At 49.1% G+C, this 20,902-nt stretch overlaps 1 protein-coding gene across 1 annotated transcript in view; it reads left to right on the forward strand.

Moving 5' to 3' along the window:
• The window catches only part of LOC129711912 (multiple epidermal growth factor-like domains protein 9), a 149,917-nt gene that overhangs the window by 57,237 nt on the left and 71,778 nt on the right, over positions 1-20,902 (forward strand). The window lies entirely within an intron of this gene.

Here is a 20,902-nt window from a genome sequence, read left to right on the forward strand (position 1 = left end):
CTTGAACCTTCGGAGGTTAATGATGACCACCAGAATTTAACTTTACAGATTACAAGATTAACAAAAGTTCAGGTTTAATTCTAATTGAGTGAATCACGCAGCTTGTAAAGCGGAAGTTTTAGTTTGGAGATACACAAGGGGAACAGGCCCTTCGGCCCATCGAATCCACGCTGATAATCGATCACCCTTCCACACTAGTTTTAGGTTATCCCACTCTCATTCTCCTTCACTCCCTGCACACTTGGGTCAATTTACAGAGGGCCATTTAACCTACAGGCCCACACATCTTTGGTATGTGGGAGGAAACCGGAGCACCCGGAGGAAACCCACACTGTCACGGAGTGAACATGTAAACTCCCCACAGACAGCACCCGATGTCAGGATCGAACCCGGGTCTCTGGCCCTACCACTTTGCCACTGTGCCATCCAGAAACTGATACGTTCCTGCAGGAAGGACAAGTTCAATGTAGCTGAGGCAGGTAATATAACAACGGTTAAAAGACATTTGAATGATATGTGGACAGGAAAGTTGTAGAGGGATATGGGCCAAATGCAGGCAGGTGGGACTAGTGTAAATGCTGAGTGCTGAGCCCCCTCCTCTAATCCCTCTTCACCTATGACTGCACACCTGTACATGGTACTAACACCATCATCAAGTATGCAGATGATACAACGGTGATTGGCCTCATCAGCAACAACGATGAGCTGGCCTACAGGGAGGAGGTCCAGCACTTAGCAGCATGGTGCGCTGACAACAACCTGGCCCTTAACTCCAAGAAGACCAAGGAGCTCATTGTAGACTTCAGGAAGTCCAGAGGCGGCACGCACACCCCCATCCACATTAACGGGACGGAGGTGGAACGTGTTTCTAGCTTCAGGTTCCTGGGAGTCAACATCTCCGATGACCTCTCTTGGACCCACAATACCTCTACTCTGATCAAGAAGGCTCATCAGCGTCTCTTCTTCCTGAGAAGACTGAAGAAGGTCCATCTGTCTCCTCAGATCCTGGTGAACTTCTACCGCTGCACCATCGAGAGCACCCTTACCAACTGCATCACAGTATGGTATGGCAACTGCTCTGTCTCCGACCGGAAGGCATTGCAGAGGGTGGTGAAAATTGCCCAACGCATCACCGGTTCCACGCTCCCCTCCATTGAGTCTGTCCAAAGCAAGCGCTGTCTGCGGAGGGCGCTCAGCATCGCCAAGGACTGCTCTCACCCCAACCATGGACTGTTTACCCTCCTACCATCCGGGAGGCGCTACAGGTCTCTCCGTTGCCGAACCAGCAGGTCGAGGAACAGCTTCTTTCCGGCCGCTGTCAATCTACTAAACAACGTACCTCGGTGACTGCCAATCATCCCCCCCACGGACACTTATTATTTATTTTTTTAATTCAAAATCGTTTGCTATGTCGCTCTTCAAAGGAGATGCTAAATGCATTTCGTTGTCTCTGTATTGTACACTGACAATGACAAATTAAAATTGAATCTGAATCTGAATCTGAATCTGAAATGGCCGGCAGGGACAAGTGGGACTAAAGCTGTGTGATTCTATGACTGATCTGTGTGAATGCGCAGTCACCCATGCCACCAAGAATGCATGCTGCTGCAGTGAATGCGCTGAGCGGTGGGTGCAGGTAGTCTGCCCCACCATCCGTTACATACACCACCCCAGGGTGCAGGAAAAGAGGGCGAGCAGGAACACCATCCCTTGCAGTGTGACGTCTCTCACTCTTTGAAAGAGTTAACGGGATGACATTGCAGCAGCCGACATCCAGGGAACTGGGCAACGATCCAGAAGCTTTACTTCAAATCCCTCGGTAGCCGTGGAACGCAGATTCTGCCCGTGAAGAACGTAGAGTTAAATGAGTTGCACTAACAACAGTGTCTATGAAAAATGATAACAAGGAACCGCAGATGCCGGGTTAGAAAGGAAGACACAATGTGTTGGAGTAACTAAGTAGGTCACGCAACATCTCTGGAGGACAAGGAGAAGTGATGTTTCAAGTCGGGACTTTTCTTCAGACTGATTGTAGTGGAGGGGAGAAAACTGAGAACGGGGTTTATGTGAGACAAAGCCCGGCAAGTGATAGGTGGATACAGGTGAGGGTGGGGTGTACAACAGTGACTGAGATTCTGTCTGATAGGTCAAACATGTCCCCGCCTGGCTTCATATGTGGCTGGACCCCACCAATGTGTCTTGTGCCCCCTTAGCTTGCCCCAGCCGGAAGGATTAGTGCTAACACTGCCACTGGCACTCACATCCCAGGAAGGAATTAGACCATAAGACACAGGAATAGAATTAGGCCATTTGGCCCATCGAATCTCAATTACATGGATAGGACAGTTTTGGAGGGATATGGACCAAGCGCAGGCAGGTGGGACTAGTGTAGCTGGGACATGTTGGCCGGTGTTGGGCAAGTTGGGCCAAAGGGCCATTTTCCATTCGATGACTATGTGTTTAACAACCAGGTACAATGCTGGTCTCAGGAAGGTGACAGAGGGAGAGGGCTGAACTGCCTTCCTGGCCTATGTTCATGTTGGTATCTGACCCCCAGCCGGGGCAGTCAGAAGCCTCCATTGCTTCCTCCTGTGTTTAATGGTGACCCGGGTCCCAACCTGCAGAAATGCCTGACCAGCCCTCCCTTCTTGCCAAGCCTTGCAGGATCACATTGCGAGAGGCAATGAGAGAGCACGAAACATGTAGGTGATAGTTTATCTTCATTGACTAGTCCAGTGGGACGGCACAGGAGCAGGTCACTCAGTCCACCGAGCGTGGGGTAAGACAATGCAGTCAGTCGCCCCCCCCCACAACCCAACACGTTTTACCCTCTTCAACCAGTCTTCAGGTCCCTGATTGAGGCTTCTGTTGAATCCACTCAGGCAGCAAGGCCCAGGGGAACATATCTGCCCACCACCCCTCGGCCTTTCACTGACCCCCTTCCCTCACTGCCATTGATCACCACTGATCGATATTTTCCTCCCGCTACTGATCAATAGTTTCACCCCCCCCCATTCGCTGTCAAATGGCTTTGGAAACCCACTGCTCAGCCTGCCCTTAGCTCCAGGCTTGTGCGGGCAGCACAGTGGCACAGCTGGTGTCGCCGCTGCCTCGCAGCTTCAGAGACCCGGGTTCAATCTTGTCCGTGTGGAGTTTGCACGTTCTCCCTGTGACTGTGTGAGGTTTCCGCCGGGTGCTCCGGTTTCCTCCCACATCCTAAAGATGTGTGGGCTTGCAGGTTAATTTGGCCTCTGTAAATTGTCTCTAATGCGTAGGGAGTGGATGGGGAAGTGGTCGGGTTCGAACCCGGGTGTCTGGCGCTGTAAGGCAGCAACTCTATAACATAGAACTGGTGTGAGTGGTTGATCGATGGTCGGCGTGGGCTGAAGGGCCTGTTGCCATTCGGTATCTCTAAACTTGAACTAAACATTCCCGGTAAGTGGTGGCGGGCAGTAGAAGCCAGCCCTCTCTCAGCTCTCCCCTGTGTAGAGACAACAGCAAGTCTTTGACAAACGTCCAGACTGTGAGGCTGAGGCCAGCAGCTGGATGTCTGACCCTGGATTACGTGTCCACAACACTATCAGCTCCGTAATGGCCCAGGATCAGATTTCCCTCCAGCTGAAATGTTCCACAAGATGCGAGAGGCTTTCCCCCTGCAGCAGCGAACGCAAGCAAGGTTTAGAAATCTGCGGACGCACGCTCTCACCAACATGGTTCATCCTGTCTCAAAATGGAGCCACAGGTGCTGTCTGTGTGGAGTTTACACGTTCTCCCTGTGACTGCTCCAGTTTCCTCCCAAATCCCAAAGACATACAGGTTTGGAGATTAATTGTCTGTAACTTGCCCCTCAGTGTGTCGGGAGTGGATGAAAAAGTGAAATAATGTAGAATTATTGTGAACGGGTGATCGATGGTCGGCGTGGATACGGTGGGCCAAGGGGCCTGTTTCCGTGTGTATGAAGGAACTGTAGATGCTGGTTTAACCAAAGATAGACACAAAATGCTGGAGTAACTCAGCAGGACAGGCAGCATCTCTGGAGGGAATGAATGGGTGACGTTTCAGGTCGAGACCCTTCTTCAGATTTTGAGTCTTTCAGATTCTTCAGAATCTGAGGAAGAGTCTCGACCCGAAACGTTACCCATTCCTTCTCTCCAGAGATGCTGCCTGTCCCACTGAGTTACTCCAGCATTTAGTGTCTATCTTTGGGCCTGTTTCCATGCTGTATCTCTAAACTAAATTCTCTGAACTAAAATCTTTCTGTGTAGAATGAGACCACTGAGTCACAGTTGAACATTTTGTGGTCAGTTGGTACATCCGTTTTGTCTTGCAGAATGCCGTATTTGCAACCTGAATGATGAGAACATACTGCATTCCTATATTTGTTGGCCTATCACCATTCCTCCCACACCTCTCCCTGCTGCTTGTACACTGTGATCATCTGGAAAGGCTTGATGGAGGATACTGGAGTTTAGGCATGTTCTGTGGGATGACATTGGGAGGAGGTGCTCCATCTGGCAAGAGACAAGAGTGTTTAATTAAAATACAGTATGTACCGAGAGTTCTTACTGCAGTTCTTACTGCAGCAAATGCAGTACTTCGATAGATAACGTAGTAAAACAAACACAAATAAAAGTTCAATAAATAAACAAGAACAATATTAATGCAAAATAGTTCCGTTTCAAAGGGCTTTTATTGTCACATGTACCAATTAAGGTACCGTGATATGCAAATTACCATACAGCCATACTAAAAAACCAACAAGATACGCAACTACATAAAAGTTAACATAAACATCCACCACAGAGGATTCCCCACATTCCCCACTGTGATGGAAGGCTATCAAGTCTAATCTTCCTACCACATTTCTCTCCCGCGGCGGGGCGGTCGAAGCTCCTGCGGTTCCCAAAGTCGGTCTCTAACCAGAGACCGCGAGCTCTGCGATGTTAAAGTCTGCAGGCTCACATGGTGGAGCTCAGACGGCGATCCCTGGCAAAGGCATTGCGGGCTCCACGATGTTAAGCCCGCAGGCTCCTGAAGTGGAGCTCCCGGTCGGACTCCAGCAAAGGTCGGCAACTCCTCGATGTTAGGCCACAATGCGGACGGAGATACGATACGGAAAAAAATTGTAAGAGTTCAGAAAAAGTTTCCCCCAACCCCCTCCCCCACCCCTCCAATAGGAGTATATTAAGTTATAAAAGGCATAGAGATGGTAGACAGCCAGAACCTTTTTCCTAGGATGGAAATAACAAAGACTCGAGGGCATAGATTTCAGGTGAGAGGGTGAAAGATTGAAGGAGATGTGCAGGGCAATATTTTACATGGGGGATGGTGAGTGCCTGGAACTTGCTGCTGGGTTGGTGGTTGAGACAGAAACGATAATGGTGTTCCAGAGACTTTTGCTTCGGCACATGGAAGTGCAAGGAATGGGGGGATATGGAATATGTGAAGGCGGGTAAGAGTTGGTCGGCATCAGGGATATGGAGCGTCAAGGATCGCTTGCAGGCTGAGGATATTAACTTGGCGTCATGTTTGACACAGACACTGTGAGTGGAAGGGCTTGTTCCTGTGCTGTACTGTTCTATGTTCTTTGAATGGCGTGGATATAGTGTGCCAAACGTGAGGCCGTAAGACATTCCTTCTTCTGAGCCTCATCAGACGCATTCATTTTGCGAAACTGGCTTGCTCCTGGCGGAAAAATACCAGAGGGTTAGCGGCGAGATTGTGATCAACAGATTAGATAACAGCTGTTGTCCGAGCATCTGGCAAGTGACGCAAGCACTCACCTGCCCAGCCTGACGTCCCCTGCCTTGTTGGTGCAGGAGGCAGTGAATCTTGATCCCCGTCAGTCCCACCCCAGAACCCTCAGGCCAGAGTGGCCGCCAACCTCCCTCGATCCCCGGAGACTGCCTCAGGGTCACAGACAGATGAGGTGGTTGGTGAGCTCTGGGATGAGCAGAGGCATGAATCACATATGTCCAGGTGTTCTGCTCAATGTGCCGCGCCCCTCGCGGAAACACCCCCTCACTCTTCAACTCTGCTAGTTTTCATGAATTAGCCGTATCTCACGTTAAATAAGCTCGGTGTAAACATTAATGTAATCGACCTCTCGGGCCCAGAATAGGGACAGCTTAAAAAGAATGGAAAAGACACAAAGTACTGGAGTAACTAAGCAGGTCGGGCAGCATCTCTGGGTGATGTTTTGGGTCGCGATTCGAAACGTTACCCATTCCGTCTCCCCAGAGATGCTGCCTGGCCCACTGAGTTACTCCAGCTTTTTGTGTCTCTCTTTGATTTAAATCAACATTTGCAGTTCCTTCCTATATATATGTGTGTGTGTGTGTGTGTGTGTGTGTGTAAATATAATATACATATATACATACATACACACACACACCACACACACACACATACATATATAATGTGTGTATATGTGTATGGCCAGACAAAGATGGATTAGATGGGGAAAGACGAGGCAAGGGTGGGTCCAGCTAGCCTGGGGAATACAGGATAAAGATAGACCACCCTGATCCAGCCAAGTGACGTCAGACCAGCCATGTGAGGTTTGGCATCACCAGTATAGCTGATGAAGCTGAGTGACATCCTGTCCATTTCCTTCAGGCAGAAACACAAGCATTTTAGAGATTTCAAAATCAACATTTTAACCTTTGATTTCAGTTCTATTTACTTCACCATCTTTTTCTCTCTCTTGATCCAATCCATTTGCTTTTATTTTTCTTCTGCCTTATTTGGTTCTAATTCCCCTCCCCCTGTTTCTTTCTCATTGCATACTAAAATAACAATTATGAAACAGCATCACACTAAAACAGAGTGGCTTTAACCTTTGACTCCTGCAATAAGACATACTGTTTATTGAACTATGGATGCCGGTGGAATATCACTATCTTTGGACTTTGAAAGTCACTCTTGCATCACCCTCCACCATCAGGGCAACACACTTCCACCCACTGTGTAAACAAAGCTTATCCCGCTCACTTTAAACTGCACCACTCTCACCTTAAACTAATGCCCCCTGGTATTTGATATTTCCATCCTGGGGAAAATGGTTCTGACTGTCTACCCTATCCATGCCTCTCATAATTTAACATATTCTCATACTCTTATCTGCTTAAACAGATCGTTCCCAACAGTCTGAAGAAGGGTCTCGTCTCGAAACATCACCTATTCTTTTTCTCCAGAGATGCTGTCTGACCCGCTGAGATACTCCAGCATTTTGTGTCTATCTTCTTTTCCACCTTATTCAAGTGCACAAGAGCACATATGCTAGAATCAAAGTGCTGGAGAAACCCAGCAAGTCTGGCAGCATCCGTGGAGGGAAATGGGCAGGTGATGTTTCGGGTTGGGACCCTTCGTAGGAATAGAATAGACTATTTTCCAACTTCCCCACGTTTCAAGCATCCCACAACATTGTAAGGTCAATTAATAACCTCTTCTCCCGGCAGATGTATCCACGTAGGAATTAGATAATAATAATAATAATAATAATAATTTTATTTATAGAGCACTTTAAAAACAAACATAGCTGCAACAAAGTGCTGTACATCACTAATCATTGACAAAAAAGTTAATACACACCAAAAATAACAATCAAAAGAAATAGTAATGTAAAAAGACATGTAAAATAAAGAAACATCAAAAACACCACAAACAGAAGCAAAGCCTCAGGCATGGTCAAAAGCCAGGGAGTACAAATGCGTTTTAACACTGGATTTGAAGATGGACAGTGAGGGGGCCTGTCTGATGTGCAACGGCAGGGTGTTCCAGAGTGCCGGAGCAGCAACAGAGAAGGCTCTATCCCCTGTCATCTTTTACAAGAACGATGCCAGGAATGACTGGGTTAACATATGATGAGCGTTTGGCGGCACTGGGCCTGTACTCGCTGGAGTTTCGAAGGATGAGGGGAGACATCATTGAAACTTAGTGAATAGTGAAAGACTTGGATAGAGTGGACGTGGAGAGGATGTTTCCACTAGTGGGAGAGTCTAGGACCAGAAGTCATAGCCTCAGAATGAAAGGAAGTTCGTTTAAGAAGGAGATGAGGAGGAATCTATTTTGTCACAGGTTGGTGAATCTGTGGAATTATTTGCCATAGAAGGCTGAGGAGGCCAAGTCAATGGATATTTTTAAGGCAGAGATGGATTTGTGATTAGTACGGGTGTCAGGGATTATGGGGAGAAGACAGGAGAATGGGGTTAGGGGGGGAGAGGTACTATAAGTCAGCCATGATTGAATGGCGGAGTAGACTTGATGGCCTGAATGGCCTAAATCTGCTCCTATCACTTATGACCATCTGATTTTATCTTTCTGAAGAGACGTGGAGTGATCTTTTTGTCCACATTGTATGTCAAGAATTAATCTGAACCTTTGCTGTTGTTGTAATAGATAGAAATAGATTGAATAAATGCATAGAATCTTTTGCCCAGAGTAGAGGAATCGACGACCAGAGTACATAGGTTTATAGTGAGGGATAAAGATTTAATAGGAAACTGAGGGGTAACTTTTTTACACAAAGGGTGATAGGTAAATGGAAAGAACTGCCAGAGGAGGTAGTAGAGGCAGATACTATACTCACATTTTTAAGAGACATTTGGACAAGCACGTGGATAGTACAGGTTTAGAAGGATATGGACCAAGCGCAGGCAGGTGGGACTAGTGTAGATGGGGCATGTTGGTCGGTGTGGACAATGTGGGCCGAAGGGCGTGTTTCCCCGCTGTTATCACTCTATGACGGTAAAGGATTATTAATCAGTTAATGAGCCATTATGTGTATGGTCACGGTCAGTTGTGTTGTATTGAACGTTGGCCAAGTTTGTAGTTAATTTTGTACAAACATGTCTGAGAAACAAGTCTGCATTGTTTGCAAGTGTGGGTCTGGCCATTGAGGTGCTGGGAGTGCCTATTAAACAGTCACACTTCAAGCTTAAAAATAGCAAATGCTATTTAAATTGACAAAATCTCTGCTTGAACTTAATCTATGTTTTTTTCCCCCCCTCTGCAACTGTTTCCTGTCTACTCTTGCTTGATGGGATCCAGTTTTATCTGAAGTATTTTAAAACAGAGCTGCAGTTAAATCTCGGATAGAATTCTGGCTCAGTTAGGATTATTCATAGAATTCCCATGGGGTGTGTGCTGGCTTTCAGCTGGGCTGCTCACCCCCCCCCCCCCCCCCCCCCCCCCCCCCCCCCCCCCCCCCCCCCCTACCCCCCTTTCTTTGTAATAGAAACATAGAAAATAGGTGCAGGAAGAGGCCATTCGGCCCCTCGAGCCAGCACCGCCATTCATTGTGATCATGGCTGATCATCCTCTATCAATAACCCGTGCCTGCCTTCTCCCCATATCCCTTGACTCCACTAGCCCCTGGAGCTGTATCTAACTCTCTCTTAAATCCATCCAGTGACTTGGCCTCCACTGCCCTCTGTGGCAGGGAATTCCATAAATTCACAACTCTCTGGGTGAAAAAGTTTTTTTCTCACCTCAGTCTTAAATGACCTCCCCTCTATTCTAAGACTGTGGCCCCTGGTTCTGGACTCGCCCAACATTGGGAACATTTTTCTGCATCTAGCTTGTCCAGTCCTTTTATAATTGTATATGTTTCTATAAGATATCCCCTCATCCTTCTAAACTTGAGATGCAAGGAGCCGCAGATGATGTTGTACAAGAAATGTCACACAGTGCCGGAGTAACTCAGCAGGTCAGGCAGCATCTCTGAGAACATGGATAGGTTGATTGTTTGATTAGTACTTTATTCTCACGCAATGGCCCCCCCTTTGTTCTCGGCGCTCCCCCACACACCGGGTCCCTACTTGTTCTGGGCGACGTGTTCCCGACTGACAGATACGGACGAGTGGGCTTTTGATCGGCAGATGGTTCGGCCAAAGTCCAGGGATGAAAAGGCGAAAACCTTGTGTGATAAAGAGATAAGGAGAGAAGAGGAGTGAAAATGTGAAGCCAGAGGAAGGAATGTAGGTGGAAGGTGATGAGGGGTAAGGGGAACCCTTTCTTTATTTCCCTGAGCCCCAGCAAATAATTCCCCCTTCCCTGCCCATCAACTCCATTTGGAATATTTTGCTATCCGCCTGGACAAGTAACACCAGTCATTTAACCGGCATGTCTTTGGGACGTGGCTGGAAACCGGCGCACCCAGGGGAAACCCACGCGGTCACAGGGAGAATGTGCCGGGAGCACCTGACGTCAGGATCGAACCTGGGGTGGGGGTTCATAAGATCATAAGATCCTAAGTGACAGGAGCAGAATTAGGCCATTCGGCCTATTAAGTCTACTCCGCCATTCAATCATGGCTGGTCTATCTCTCCCTCCTAACCCCATTCTCCTGCCTTCTCCCCATAACCTCTGACATCGGTACTAATCAAAGTTGTTGGAGCTCAGCGGCACTACCTGCTGCACTACTACGCCGTCGGTGATGTTAATCACTTAGTGCCAGTGTTCAGAATGATGCGCTAACAATGTGGAAACTAACTTTGAGGGCCAGTGAGGCATAGTGTGCATTGAACACAGGTGGGTGAACACTGCCCGGTCCATCACACGTACTCACCTCCCCACCTTCACAGGGACCTATAGGAGGGGCTCCCTCAGAAAGGCAGCCAGCATCATCAAGAACTCACACCACCCAGGCCACGCTCAAATTTAGCTCCTATCCTCGGGAAGAAGGTACAGGAGTCTGAAAACAGTGAGCTCCAGGTGCAGGAACAGCCTCTTCCCAACAACCACCAGGCTCTTGAACACTACAAACACCAACTCAACTTCGAACTATGAACTGTCTCGGTTGCATGTGGATTTAGGGCTTTAGTTTTTTTTATTCCACACTGATATTGGGTATGGTTTGTTTCATCGTGCTATTTATGAGTAGTCGCAGACCTGATGTAAAGCTGCAAGTAAGAATTGTCTTCATTGTCTTGTTTCATCACATATGATAATTAAACCCTCTCGACTCTTTCAATGCAATCTCTGGGAAGTATAATCTTCATCAGAGCCTGCCGCACTTGCACAGAGAGACAGTCAGGAGCAGCAGCATATCAGCCCGATCTCTCTCCGCGATGTACGTACACCATGACATAATCCCCTATTAACTCCCCTTCCAAGAACAGTCTCCCAACAGCTCCAGCAGTCATAAATTGTAAATGTGTAAGCACTTTAGTACCTCGAAACCATTCAAAGCGTACGGAGCAGCAATAGAGAAACATTTTAATTGATGGCAACAAGTAACTGCAGATTTAGAAACGCAAGACTGCAGACCCTGGTTTATACCAAATATAGACACAAAATGCTGGAGTAACTCAGCGGGTCAGGCAGCATCTCTGGGGGAATAAGGACGGGTGACGTTTCAGGTCGGGACCCTTCCTCAGACGCTGGTTTATACCAAAGATAGACACAAAATGTTGGAGTAACTCAGCGGTCTGAAAAGGGGTTCTGACCCGAAACGTTAAGTTTAGTTTTGTTTATTAATGTCACATGCAGCTTCTATTTGTCTGCTACCCTTTCAAAGAATAGATTACACATGAATGTAATCAAGATTCCCACAGTGCACAGATAACAGATAAGAGATACAACGTTTAGTGCAATAATATAACATTGAAGTCCAATAAAGTCCAATGAGGTCCGGTTCAAAGGTCTCTAATGAGGTGGATGGGAGCGCTCTAGCTGGTGAGAGGGCGGTTCAGTTGCCTGATAACAGCTGGGAAGAAACTGTCCCTGAATGTGGAGGTGTGTATTTTCAACTTCTGTACTTCTTAGCCGGATGGGGAGGCGAGAAGAGAGAGTGACTGGGGTGAGACAGATCCTTGATTATGCTCATGTCATGTGAGAGGAGCAGAATTAGGCCATTCTGCCCATCAAGATTACTCCGCCATTCAATCATGGCTGATCCATCTCTCCCTCCTAACTACATTCTCCTGCCTTCTCTCCATAACCCCTGACTCCCATACTGATCAACCGTGCTGGTGGCCTTGCCGAGGCAACGTGAAGTGCAGCTGAAGTCAATGGAAGGTAGATAGACACAAAAAAGCTGGAGTAACAGTGGGACAGGCAGCATCTCTGGAGAGAATGAATGGGTGACGTTTCAGGTCGGCAGCATTCCTCAACGGAAGGTGGGTTGGTTTGCATGATGGTCTGACCCTGCTGAGTTACTCCAGCATTTTGTGGTCCTTCTTCATTGATGGTGTTGGGTTGAATCCCACCCGTCCAGCAGTAAGGACTGTGCTCCCCCTCCTCTGGATCGGATCACGACGAGAGGCTTGACAGGAGAGCGGGCTGGTGCCTCGCCACCTTGCCACTTTCCAGTAAACACGCACACACACTCACACGCACACGCACACTCACACGCACTATATAATGAAACACGTTCCATGTGCCGGCTGCGAAAAGCTCCTTTGTCTTTGTTCCCAGCTGGTGGCAGCGCAGCCAAGCAGCTTGTAACACTGAACAGGCACCTGATTAAGCGGAAGGGAAGGGAGGGAGAGGTTATGTTTCATGAAAGCCGGCCTGCCTTGGGCAACGGAGGGGTTGCTTTGACACAGAATTCCCTCGGTCCACAGACAGACAGACAGACAGTGAGAGGTGAACGACAGACAGGGAGGGGGCTGGGACCAAGTGACCAAGGCTTTGTCCCGTGGGGTTTAAATGCTCCACTGTGTATCTCACCCAGTTATACTCTGATGCGACTGTACACTCAGGCACAACCAACCCTGTCAGGCACAGAACTGGCAGGCGGACATGCTGTTAAAATTTACTCTGCAAGGACCGTGTTAGTTAAACGAACAAGTCAAAAGGTTATCACCAACGCAGCTTCAAAGGGCAAAACTGCTGCTGATTCCCGAGATACTGTTGTTTGGTTATAACGGGAGAGAGTTCCGCGGGGATAGTGGGAATGTGGGGGCTCTGAAACAACACAGCAGCAACCCACGTACAGAGGCAGGCGGCAACTTACACTCACCATCCACAACTCATCGTCCACAAGTGGACACTGCCAAACGTGTGTGTAAGGGTATGTGGATATGTGTGCGTGTGTGTGTATGTATGTGGGTGTGTGTATGCATGTGGGTGTGTGTATGTATGTGGGTCTGTGTATGTATGTGGGTGTATGTATGTAGGTCTGTGTATGTATGTGGGTCTGTGTATGTATGTATGTGTGTGCATGTGGGTGTGTGTATGTGGGTGTGTGTATGTATGTGAGGGTGTGTGTGAAGGGGTATGTGTGTGCGTGTTTGTTTGTGTGAGGCTGTGTGTAGGGTATGTGTGTGTATATGTGAGTGTGAGTGTGTATATGTGTGAGTGTGTATATGTGTGAGAGTGTGGTGTATGTGTGTATGTGTGAGTGTGTATATGTGTGAGAGTGGATATGTGCGAGTGGATGTGTGCATGTGTATGTGTGTGAGGGTGTGAGAGTGTGGGGAGTGTGTGCATGTGTGTGTGTATGCGTGTGGGGTGGTGTGTATGTGTGTGTGTGTAATGTGTGTGAGGGTGTGTGTACACTCAGTGTGATCTGTATGAGAGAAAGACAAGCTTCATGTGCTTGCAAGCAGCTGGGGACCGTCACAGTAACAGTGGAGTGAAGATAATTTTCCTGTCAGAAGTGCGATGTATTTTGGTTTAGCAGCGCTGGGGCCGAGCTCTGTGCTGGATGAGGAAATGTGGAAGCTGTCCAAACACAAGTGGAACCGACCAGACTCAAACCAAACAGCAAGCGGGTGGTTTTGATTAAACAGCGGGCTGCGCACAGTTCACCAAGGGATTTCAGCAGAGAGTGAGTAATAGTGCAACTCAACGCAGATACAGAGGCTGGACACAGAGTGCTGGAGTAACCCAGCGGGCTCGGCAGCATCTCTGGAGAAAAAGGATAGGTGACGTTTCAGGTCGGGACCCTTCTTTGGAGTGGGAGTGGGTGGGGGATGGGGGAGGGCAGTAACTGATGACCAAGGAAGGGTGGAGCCCATAATGGCCCATTGTTGGCTTGGGGAAGAAGTGATAACAAAGGGAACAAGGGTGCGGACAGTGGAACTAGTAAGGTGGTGGGGAAGTGGAACGAGTATCCATGGGTATTTGAGGCAGGTACTATTACAACGTTTAATAAAAATTTAGACAGCTACATGGATTGGATAGGTTTAGAGTGATATGGGCCAAATGTAGGCAGGTGGGACTAGTGTAGATGGGACATGTTGGTCGGTGTGGGCAAGCAGGGCCGAAGGGCTTGTTTCAACGCTGTCTGTCTCCACGACTCTATAAGTCCATTATTGTGTGGGTTTACTGTACTTCTTCCAGCTTATTCTGCTTTTGCTTCAGTTTGGAGCGGTGCCTTAACAGGGATTGCCATCCTCGCTGTTACCGTGTGCGTACACTGCACTGTGAATGGAGACAAGCCCCTGGCACCGGGACAGAGTACGTTTGAAGCATAATGCCTGACATGGATTTGACAGCAACACTTGAATTTGGTGGCTAATCTCATCACTTCTCTTGAGTCCTTTGTCACTTTGATAGAGGACTGAAGAGCAGCTTTTCATTCTAAATCCTTCCCGTGGAGTTCTGCTATTAAGTGCACACTTGCCTGGTGGTTTAGATCGATTGGGTTGCTGAGGGTACGACCAGCCTTTCTAATACAGCGATGCTTCCCCCCCCCCCCCCCCCGTGCATCGAACACATCTGTATCTGAAACCTCAGGGCAAAATGAAGTAATTTTGGAAGGGGATTTGCTTTAGGATTTGACCTTCAAATGAACCCCGGGAACAAGCGACTTGTCCCATTTGCAGAGTGGATCGTGACATCAAAGTGCCTGGCACACCGTCCTGCAGGGATTATGAAGTCCTGTTTGATTTTTTTTATTGCAAGTGAAATCAGATGGTTAATATTACACTGTGCACTTGATTGCCCCTGGAAACATGTGGCAGGAAAGATAGGGGGCTTAGACGCTCAGATCAAAAGTGACCTGAAGGATCTCGAGAAAATCTCTGGTCGAGCAACTTCGCAAAGTAAAATAAAAATCACTTGAATTGCAATAGAAAACTGATAACATGACCTCTGTATTTTGAGGGAGCAAGACTGGCATATGTAATTCTCTGGAAACATAGAAACATAGAAAATAGGTGCAGGAGTAGGCCATTCAGCCCTTCGAGCCTGCACTGCCATTCAATATGATCGTGGCTGATCATCCAAAGTACCCCATTCCTGCTTTTTCCCCATATCTCTTGATTCCGTTAGCCCTAAGAGCTAAATCTAACTCCCTCTTGAAAACATCCAGTGAATTGGCCTCCACTGCCTTCTGTGGCAGAGAATTCCACAGATTCGCAACTCCCTGGGTGAAAACGTTTTTCCTCATCGCAGTCCTGAATGGCCTACCCCTTATTCCCCTTCCCCTTGAATAAAAGAAGGATGTAATATTCGCTCAAGTTATTCATGTCAAATCAATGTTCCAGCAACTCTCGGATCAACAGCGTGACCTGCTGCTGTATGCGGTTGCGTAGATTATATTTCCGCTGTGATATTTGAGAGATCAAGAAATCAAAAGGTTAGAGTCTGCTGGAGCCAAGGAGGGTTGATGCTGCTGGCTACCCTTCCACAGACGGGCCATGCTCCCTCACTGAGAGTCGGGGACTGTGAGGAATAATGGGTTCAGCCCGAGTGAAACCCGAGAATAACTCGGCATCCAGCGAAAACTCAGTGTTGGAACCCCAGTGTGTAAGAAGGAACTGCAGTTGCTGGTTTACACCAAAGAGAGACACAAAATGCTGGAGCAACTCAGCGGGTCAGGCAGCATCTCTGGGGAAAAGGAATAGGGGTCCGACCCAAAATGTCACCTGACTGCAGTGTCTACCTGCTGCTAATCCCTTCACATGCGTGCTATTGACGTTCGTGCCAGCCAGCGGGGACTCTGATGTTGGGAAGAATCCCGGATTGATGAGCATAGGTTTATTACTCTTCTTTGTGGGAGGTAGGACTTTACTCCATGTGCCCTGCGACCAATCTTACCAGGATTGCATGGTACCACACTCCCGCGTTGGTTGGAGAAATCACCCCCACCGCTCACCCTTCCCCATCACTCTCCCTCACCCTCACCTCTATCCCCCATTTCTCATCCCTCCCCTTCTGCCCCTCACCTCACCTGTACTCACCCCTCTTCTCACTCTCCCCTCCCTCACTCTGCCTTCTCCCTCATTGGGTGTTATTCAAGAATGAGAAGCTGCAAATGTCTTTGTATTTACGAACATTTCCATGAGCGCAGAGTGCCAAGAAGATTTACAAGGATGTTGCCGGGACTCGAGGGCCTGAGCTATTGGGAGAGGTTGGGCAGGCTAGGACATTCATTCTTGGAGCGCTGGAGGCATAGGGACGACCATATTGAGGTGTATAAAACCATGAGGGGAATAGATAGGGTGAATGCACAGAGTCTATTATCCTGAGTAGGGGAATCAAGAACCAGAGTACATAGGTTTAAGGTGAGAGGGGAAAGACTGAACGGGAGCACGAGGGGCAACTTTGTCACTGGGGGTGTGTGTATGGAACGAGCTGCTGAAGCAGGTACATGGATAGGAACGGTGAAGAGGGAGTATTGGCCAGGCATGGGCAGGTGGGAGTAGCTTGAACGGGGTATCTTGGTTGTCGTGGACATGTTGGGCTGTAGGGACCTGTTTCCGTGCTGTATGACTTTGTGAGTCACGACGTTAATGACTGCACCACTCCGGTGGTTCTCCTGTAATTGCGTGGGCCTGCTCCGGATGCCGGGCTTGGTGGCAGGGGTGCCAAACTACCGTCACTCTGCAGATACACACTGCCAGGGCCATTGCTGCTGAGGAATCATTCTGCTTTTCATTTTATTTTTAACTCGGTTCCCGGACTTACACTAACCTAAATACGCGAGCCCAGATGTGCTGTCCGCCCAGATGAAAAGCAGACATAGCGGGGGAATGAGGGGAGCTGGGACTCGCATCCACGACAAGGATGCCTCTGTGCAGTCGGGGGGCATGAGACCAGGTGGAAGGGCATTCGGGGCCGTACGAGTCCTTGCCAACAATGTCTTTATATAACCTCAATACGCCGACTGATGAAGGCCAATGTGCCAAAAGCCTTTTTGACCACCCTATCTACCTGTGTCCTTACAGCTTTAGAGGCCATTGTTGGGAGAGGCACCAACACAGTTTGAAGAGTGGCTGGGGAGAACAGGTTGCCCCAGTGAAGGAGCCTGCTCCATCCCTGGGCGTTGCTGAGACAATTGGGGAGAGACGTTTTTGTTGTACGTTTTCAATCTTTTCCATTTGTAAGTTCTGCTCTACTCAGGGATCTTCTGAGGTTGAGTCACTCCCGTGTCACTCTTTGCCAATTGAAGGGCCTGCCAGGTGGGTTGCACCACCCAATCTCGCTCTGATCAATGAGCTGGGCTTGGCAGTGACACAAAGTGCTGCAGTAACTCAGCGCGTCAGGCAGCATCTCTGGAGAACATGACATGGACAGGCGACGTTTGGGGTTGGGACCATTCTTCAGACTGATTGCAGTAGGGGGTGGAAAAGTGGGAGAGAGGTGGGGGACTGGCTATGGGAGATCTCGCTAACTGTTGTCTTTTCACCTCTGGCCTTTGTCCACCCATCTGGCCATCAAGCCCAACTCTCCTGTATCCAACTATCACTCACCAGGCTTTGCCCCCGCCTCTCTTCCAGCTCTCTGCCCCCTACTACAATCAGTCATGACCTGAAACACCACAAACAGTCTGAAGAAGGGTCCCAACCCGAAATATCGCCTGTCCATGTGCTCCAGAGATGTTGCCTGACCCGCTGAGTTACTCCAGCATCTTGTGTCTCTTTCTTTACAAACCAGCACCAGCAGTTCCTTGCGTCTATATCTAACCTTCGCAGTCAGCTGGCACTCTGTAGTGGAGACCACTGTCAATTGTATGTTGTAGCCGGGTCTTTGAAAGGACTATCTTTGTGATCGTTGAATGAACTGCATGCCGCATTCCTCTTGAGCAAAGGGACCAGTGAACACTGAGCTGTTTGTAACGTCCACAGGATGTGCCCTGGACTGCAGTCGCATTGAAACAGTGACATAGACCCGCTCTGTAATACAGGCCAAAAGCAGCTCGCATCCAACGCGCAACTTAAGGACAGCTTGCTTTGAAAGCTTTTGTTCTTGCGAGTGGTTGCTATTCAGGGAAATCTGAGTAAATGAATACTGTTAAGTGTGTGACATTTGGAGGGATTCGTGTTTGGCTTGCAGTCTTTATGCCTTTGACAGTGCCCACTGTGTAACCTAGCGTGGGCTCGCTGTGGAGAAAGCTTTGGGCAGTGGCGCGATCCAGCTGCATTCACTCTAGAGTCGGTGCTCCAACGTGGCATGTTATCTGCTCGCTTCCCTTCAATGGAAGAGGCTGCAGCCATTTTAAACCACATCACTCGAGAGGCCGAGAACAGGCCGAGGATTTGTTCAGCTATTGGCATCGCAGGAAAGAAAGTCTTGCAATTTTACAGGAACTTTGTAGAAGAACGCTCGACGGCACTGGGCCTCTACTCGCTGAGTTTAGAAGGTTGAGGGGGGGACCTCATTTAAACTTACAGAATAATGAATAGAGTAGATGTGGAAAGGATGTTTCCACTGGTGGGAGAGTCGAAGACCAGAGGCCATAGCCTCAGAATTAAAGGCCGCTCTTTTAGAAAGGAGGTGAGGAGGATCTTCTTTAGTCAGAGGGTAGTTGTTAATCTGTTGAACTCATTGCCACAGAGGGCTGTGGAGGACAAGTCAGTGGATTTTTTTTAATGGCAGAGATAGACAAATTCTTGATTAGAAAGGATGTCAAGGGTTATGGGGAGAAGGCAGGAAAATGGAATTAGGAGGCAGAGATCAGCCACGATTGAATGGCAGAGTAGACTCGATGGGCCGAATGGCATAATTCTACTCCCGTAACTTGTGAACAACCGCAGGAAGCCCCAAAGGGTTTTCAGCCAACACAACCCTTTTAGAAGTGCAGCTACAATTGTACCTTAGGAGAAGCAGTGGTTGATTTATACACTGCAAGCCTTGCAGAAGGGCAGCACAGTGGCATAGTTGGTAGTTGCTGCCGCACAGCCCCAGAGACCCGGATTTGATCCTGACCACGGGTGAACTGTCTGCGTAGAGTTTGCACGTCCTCCCTGTGACCGTGTGAGTTTCCTCTGGGTGCTCCAGTTTCCTCCCACATCCCAAAGACGAGCGGGCTGTTAGGTTAATTGGCCCCCGTAAATTGCCCGTATTATGTGGATTCTCGGGGAGTTGATAGAAATGTGGGGAGAAAATAATGTGAGTTCACTGAGTCACGTGAGTTCCTCATGGTCCTCAGGAAAGTGCCTGATCAATGCTGTGTGTCCTAGTGACTCTAAGCTTGTGCTCTAGGCTTTAGCGATACAGCACGGAAACGGGCCCTTTGGCCCACCGAGTCTACACCGACCAGCGATCACCCCACACTCTGACACGACCCTACACACCAAGGATTATTTACAATTTTACCCAAGCCAATTAACCTACAAACCTGCGTGTCTTCGAAGGGTGGGAGGAAACCAGGGATCCCGGGGAAAATCCACGCAGAGAACGTAAAACTCGTTACAGACATCACCAGAAGTCAGGATGGAATCGGGGTCTCTGGCGCTGTAAGGCAGCACCGCCATCTTTCCACCCTTGTGCTTGTAATGGATCCGTGTTGAAGTGCAGAGTGAGAGGCTGCTGACAGCTGTTGTTGATACCGGATTCAGTGGCAGCGGCGTTCACCTGATTTATAGGAACACCAGGCCCGTTGTAATCCTGTCACTGTGGTGGGGAACTCTGCCTCTGGGATGAGATATTGCCTGGTAAACACCCTTCCACACCCACCCACAGCAAGGAGGACAGCGATGAGCTCTGTAGACACAGTGGACAGACACAAAAAGCTGGAGTAACGCAGCCGGTCAGACAGCATCTCTGGAGAAAAGGAATAGGTGACGTTTCGGGTCGAGATTCTTCTCCAGACTAGCGGTCTGAAACAGGACCTGGAATCCAGGTGAGTTGATGGCTCCAGCCTGGTCTCGACCCAAAATGTCACCTGTACCTTTTCTCCAGAGATGCTGCCCGACCTCCAGCTTTTTGTGTCTATCTTTGGTTTGAACCAGCATCTGCAGTTCCTTCTCACAAATGTTGTCTCCAAAACTCAGCGCGGGGTTCAAAGCTGTCTCGGCAGCCACACGCCTCACGACAGGCTCAGCTCTGCCAAGGTGCTCTCCACACACTTATGCAAACTCCCTGGCTTCAATATGGGAGGGCCATAGAGGGAAGGAGAGCTGCTGTTCAAGCAACAGCGTCCCAGGTCGTGGTGTTGAGCGCATTGCTGTAGCAGCCCGCGCAAGGTCACGTCCAGCAGCAAACCCTGCCCCAGTGCCCACGACTCCAGCTCTCTGCATGGTTGCTGGCATCCACCTGGCTTTCCATACAGGGTCTAAAGCCAACCTCACCCTCACGCCTCTCCCATCTCTCGACCCCTACACTCTCACCCTCCCATCCTGGGTGTCAGGCCCCCTCATCCCACATCTCATCCACCCCTTATTCCCCAATCCCACCCCCACCCCATCCACATCCCCCCCCTTATCCCCATCCCTTCTCACTCTCGCCCCATCTGTCCCATCACCCCCTCCCCTCGCCCCCCCCCACCTCATTCACACCCTTCACCCCATCCATGCCCCCCACCCCATCTACTCCCCACTCCACACCCTCACCCCATCCACCCCCCACCCCACCCCCACCCACCCCACCCCACCCTCACCCCTTAGACTGCTGTGGTCCTGGCCCTACTGCGTAGCCCAGGCAATACAGAGGGGAGGAAGGGGAAAGGAGGAATGGGGTGCAGGTGACCCCTGTGTGGGCAAAGGTGGCAGTAGCCCAGCGCTCT

Source organism: Leucoraja erinacea, chromosome 31 (genome assembly GCF_028641065.1).
Source record: "Leucoraja erinacea ecotype New England chromosome 31, Leri_hhj_1, whole genome shotgun sequence".
Classification (NCBI taxonomy): Eukaryota; Metazoa; Chordata; class Chondrichthyes; order Rajiformes; family Rajidae; genus Leucoraja; species Leucoraja erinaceus.